This window comes from Palaemon carinicauda, chromosome 29, assembly GCF_036898095.1.
Source record: "Palaemon carinicauda isolate YSFRI2023 chromosome 29, ASM3689809v2, whole genome shotgun sequence".
Taxonomy (NCBI): Eukaryota; Metazoa; Arthropoda; class Malacostraca; order Decapoda; family Palaemonidae; genus Palaemon; species Palaemon carinicauda.
In genome coordinates this window covers 66,172,028-66,178,027 of record NC_090753.1, presented here as the reverse complement: position 1 = coordinate 66,178,027, position 6,000 = coordinate 66,172,028, and the positions used below count along the sequence as shown (strand labels likewise).

Genomic DNA, 6,000 nt, shown 5'->3' with positions numbered 1-6,000 from the left:
TATATTTCGAATAAGAGGCCCTTTGCGTCAATAAGCATAGGAGGAGATGATGGTGTATATATATATATATATATATATATATATATATATATATATATATATATATATATATATATATATATATATATATATATATATATATATATATATATATAATTATGGTGTGTGTATCAACTATTGAAATGACCAATGGCCACTAACTATGTAGTTTTCTGGTGTCACTGAAACCTGTTTACAACCTAAACTTCCTGTAGGACACCCCCCCCCCCCCAACTTGATAAGAGATATGAAACACCAGGAAGCGACCAGTGACAGGCCAGGAGTCCTTCACCTCAGTTTGGTTGTCACTCTGTGCTGAGCAACTCGGTTCTTGCTAACCGTCCTGGTTTGACTTTTGGTTTTAAGGTAATTTCCTGTCTTGTATATTTGGCGCAGTTTTTTTTTTTTTTCAAATTTATAAACTCCGTTTTTTAAATTTCATTATGTTTATAAATCTTGGACTGGTGTAAATTGCTTAGTCAAGTGGAATTGGACTAGTGTAAATTTTTTCTTCATACGTTAAGGGCATTATTTTTTTCTATAACTACTTTTTTTTTTTTGTTCCCCCCCCCGGCGTATTTGTGTACTTTTGGGTAGATCTATGGTGATAGGATTGGTTTAAGTTATATTCAACTTTTCCTTTATTTATTTTTATATAATCTACATATTGCAAATTGTAATAAGTATGGGGAATAGGATTTGTGAAAGATTATTTTCAACTTATTTAGAATAGCCTGTTGAACTATAGGCCTACATATTGCAATTTTTAATATGTACTCATTGCAATTTTTAATATGTACTCATTGCAATTAAATGCCTAGTTGTTTGGGGCTTATATGTTAATTACCGTTATTCTCCTTATATATATAGAGAATTTTCAAACAGATGTGTATTGAATACACGCTGCTATGGAGTCTTAATTTCCTTTGCATTAATTCGACCCTGACACATGGTCTGCAAGTCCACATGCATGGTATAATACATAGACAATGCTATTCCCTTGATACCCGTACATAATAATTCCGGTAAACCTGACTGTTGCGTCATGGGCTGTCGTCTGCTGCCAATTCCGGTTATATCTTCCATTAAACTTCGTAACCTTTATTTCTTGGGAATTTCGGGCTACTGTTTTTGTCATACTTCTATGTCTTGATTTTAAATTGGGCTGGAATCCATAAGAACAGTGACCTTAACCTACATGTTAAGTGCCAAGGCCTATAAGGTTGAATCATCCATCCGTTATTACACACACGATTGACTTTCAATAGGAAAAAGCCTATTCCATGACGTGTACCTAACGGAAGTGACGCAATTTTTATATACCCTGGCCCTCGAAAGGGACTTGGCTATCCCAGGTATATATAGAAAGGGTTTGTTTGTCTTCCTGTTCAGTGTTGTTCTCGTGGATGAGCTGTGAGAAGGGAGGTGGTGGGGGTGGTGTGGCACTTATCAGCAACTGCTGTCCTGGTATATATATACCTAATAATACTAGGTAGGCTGTGAACGTTTGTTTTGTGGTGTTTAGTGCTGTGTAGAGTTTTTTACCACACGTAGATCGTTAATTTGGTTATTGAAGATTGGTGAAAAGTGTAATTGTTAACAATTCTTAGTTTTAAGTTAAATTTTCCTATTGGAAGAAAGTGGATATACTGTAGTGACTACTTTTTATACTGTGGCGCATTGATTGCTTCAAATTATATCAATTACCTTGCGTATTGATGAAACTTCTAAAGCATTTGAAGATATATATTTTAGTATGCCAAGATTATCTGGTTTCTCGCTGATAAACCAAATTTTGTATCGGTTATAACTGTAGAATTGAAAATTGCATGTCATGTGACTATTTACGATAGCCTGCGTAGCTGCTATAATTTTGATGCAGTCTTCAGAAATTTTGCTAAACAGTATGTATATACTGCTATACCCTAAACGTATATTCCAAGATATTTTCTTATAAATCGAGCATGGGAATTCGAAGAGTTTAGTTTGAAAGACATTTAGACCAATTATTTCCAGATGGTTTATCTATTTAATTTTATTTTAAGGGATGTTTTCGTGGTCCTATCATACATGGAAATCTTGTTCTACGGGACTTACAAGATTTATTTGTCCTATAGATTTTTAGGCATTATAGCACACCTTAATCCGCGTTAACTGTCAAATCGATGCTCTTAGAATAAACTTTTTTTCTTAACTTTTCGAAAGACTTGATACTCAGTAATTCAGATTGCTATAGCTTTGTTATATAATGCTAGTTTTAAATTAAATAATTTAATACCGCCATTGTTTCCAGTCATCCGATGATTCATTCAAATAAAATAACTGTATGGTAATCTTAGATAAGAAAATTTCCCCAGGGAAGGTTAAACGCTTACAGAAGGTTACACACACACACACCCCACACACTTTTGATAAAGTACATGCCACTTTTATTCTTTCGGTAACATTACTTAATGATGGAATATGTACAAAAATAATTTTCCCCCCAAAGTTCTTTGATGAAAGTTTTCATTATACTGATGAAATGGCGGTAGTGGTTTTGACTTTGTTAAAAGAGTGGGTGGCTACTGTTACTTTTCTCTTATCTGAGGTACTCTGGTTATTTCACGACTAATTTAAACTTTTAATTGTGTTTTATCTCTGTACTAAATTGTTTTCCCCACATTGTTTTCTCGGTTGCGCATAGAATATAAAAATAAAACTTAAAAACTTTAATTATTAAAAATACTAATGAAATAACCTTTAAAGGATTAAATATGACTTTAATAATCATAAATAATTAGACAAAAATAATTAGACAAAACCTGAAGTATATATATATATATATGTATATATATATATGTATATATATATATATATATATATATATATATATATATATGTATATATATATATGTATATATATATATATGTATATATATGTATATATATGTATGTATATATATGTATATATATATGTATATATATATGTATATATATATGTATATATATATATGTATATATATATGTATATATATATATGTATATATATATATGTATATATATATATGTATATATATATATGTATATATATATATATATATGTATATATGTATATATATGTATATATGTATATATATGTATATATGTATATATATGTATATATGTATATATATGTATATATGTATATATATGTATATATGTATATATATGTATATATGTATATATATGTATATATGTATATATATGTATATATGTATATATATGTATATATGTATATATATGTATATATGTATATATATGTATATATGTATATATATGTATATATATATATACAATATATATATACAATATATATATGTATGTGTATATATATAAAATATATGTGTATATATATATATATATATATATATATATATATATATATATATATATTAAATTCATAAAACTTTAAAAATTTTATGAAAACGTTATAATTTTATTATGTAACACAATATATGTATATTTAACATAATATTCAACATATATATATATATATATATATATATATATATATATATATATATATATATATATATATATATATATATATATATATAAAGAAATATAAATAAAAGTACATTACCAAAAAATGACACTAGAAGCCTTTAATCTGTAAAAGTAACTGTAAACACATTGATCTATAAATATATCTAAACTCGCAGGTAATTCCCAGCTAGGCTTCCATTAGCAAAAGCTTCCTCTTATAAAAGCCAACGTGTCTTAAGTTGTGAACGTAACAGATCGGTGGCATCCAAGGCCACATCTTTCGATCGGAAGTAAGCTATAAGATTACAACCTAACCTGGCTTGGATTTCAAACAGGATGCATTTGGGAACTTTTATTACGTCTGTGAATCTTACTTCTTCATATTATACAACTGCTTTTCAAAGATCTCGCGGAAGTAAATAGTTGATGTACCCAGGATGGACATATTTTAGATGTTGCGGTAATAGATGGTAATTATACTAACCGCAAAATTGATACTAGCTTGTAATTAACACTATCCGGTAATTATTCTTCTTGGGGAAAAACATAATTGCATATTTGTTAAATAATCTTTTACTTTATTATGAAAACAAGTGTATTTTTCAAAAAAGCTAAAATCAGATTACACTAAAAATGCACTTATTTATAGCATTTCACCCTCTATAAATTGCAGTTATTATTACAAGCTAAAGTACAACCCAAGTTGAAAAATATAAGATGCTATAAGTGTAATATAGTAAATAACAAAATTACTTCCAGGAAGTAATTTACTTCTATTTTTATCTTTGGAAGAAGACACTGGAAGACTGTTTACAATCCATAGTGACGTCAGTCTGACTCTAGGAGGGGTACAGCTCTGTGACTATGGTGGGAAATTTTGGGATACGAATGTAAATGTTTGTATTTAAATTTTAGTTTTAATTTTTTGAATTCTTTATAAAGGCTAAATTTTCCGCACTTTAGTTTTAATTACTGGAACTCTAATTTTTCAAATATTGGAACTCTTATGAAAGATAAAAATTTTTCCCGTACTTTAGTTTTAGTTGTTTGAACTTAATTTTTAATGATTGGAACTCTTGTAATATTTTTCAGTACTTTAGTTTTGATTATTGGATCTCTTTATTTTTAATTCGTATTTATAATTATTGGAACTGTTATAAAAGGTCAAAATTCTTCATTACTTTTGTTATATTTTATAATTCCAATAATTTGAACCATTCTCTCTACTTTTTATTTCTTTTTCAATATTTTAATTTACATTAGTAATATCTTTATAACTGTGACTAGAAACTGGTGTCTGGGTTCTTTTTATAATTCCAATAATTTGAACCATTCTCTCTACTTTTTATTTCTTTTTCAATATTTTACTTTACATTAGTAATATCTTTTTAACTGTGACTAGAAACTGGTGTCGGGATATCTACTCTAATCCTGGAATGTGGCAGGCGTGTGTGCGAAGGGGGACGGTATTGTTAAGACTGGTAGGTCAGGCGACTAAGACATTCCTTACATAGCCACCACTGCTGACACACTCGCCCTATTGCATGCTTAGTTGGTCCCGCTCCGTGCAACGTTCCCCCCCCCCCTACGCAGAGTTGCACGCGAGCTAGCTGCGTAAGATTTCAAACTGGTATGAAAGCCCTAGCTAGTTTGTCGTTCAAGAATGGTAGATGTGGACCAGGGGCAGGACAATGTGCAAGACTGACCAATATACGTGTGATTGTGTCAGTCTCTTCTTTAAACTTTAGGAGAGCCAGGTAATGTGGACTGATGACTCTTCAGGTAGACCTATAGGCTCTTCCTGATAACCCATCCTTAGCTCACAAGGATCGTAACGTTGCAGACTGTACTAAAAACTATGGAACTTGGGTGCTCGTAAAACTCTTTTATAACAGATTGTCAGGCAGGGTGGTTTCCATGGGCTACCATAACCATAGTACCATAGACTACTTTGCAAGATAAAAATAAATTAAAACTAACGTGGTACCCTATTCTTATGCGAAGAGAATAAGACACCCTGCGTGAAAGGGTCAGGGAACGGAGTTTGGTAGTAGGGAAAGGTCCTAAGTTCAAATGGAAGGACTGCATAGCTAATGAGAGAGAAAGAGAGAGGCTGCGGTATAAGATTGGATGAAGCAAAGATCTTTAATAGAATTGGATTAGTTTGTTTCTATTAAGGGTTGAAGATAGTTTGTTCTAATTTAGGTTAGCGAAACTGAACCCATACGAATTTTAAATAAAAAATAAAATATAACTAACTTAACCAAGCAGTGGGAGGAACATAATAGTTAATATAAGTCACTGGTTTTGACTTTTTTTTTTTTTTCCGCGAGACTTTTTTTCCGCGGGTGAGTTATTTTAACTCTTGCTCTTAAAATACCATCTTAGCGTAGTAATGTTTTTAATGTCAATGGTTAGACATGAACGCATCCCTGTCTTGGGAATTACTCTTAA

General features: G+C 30.4%; 1 protein-coding gene across 2 annotated transcripts in view; it reads left to right on the top strand.

The window, feature by feature from the left end:
* Positions 1 to 267: 267 nt before the first annotated feature.
* LOC137622203 (beta,beta-carotene 15,15'-dioxygenase-like) overlaps positions 268 to 6,000 on the top strand; it is a 44,887-nt gene continuing 39,154 nt past the window's right edge. Inside the window, exon 1 of one of the 2 annotated variants that reach the window (XM_068352668.1) lies at positions 268 to 405. The gene's annotated coding sequence lies outside the window, so the exon portion shown is untranslated. Of the gene's footprint in view, positions 406 to 1,511; positions 1,532 to 6,000 lie in introns of those variants that run through there. The other variant, XM_068352670.1, reaches the window with a different exon arrangement.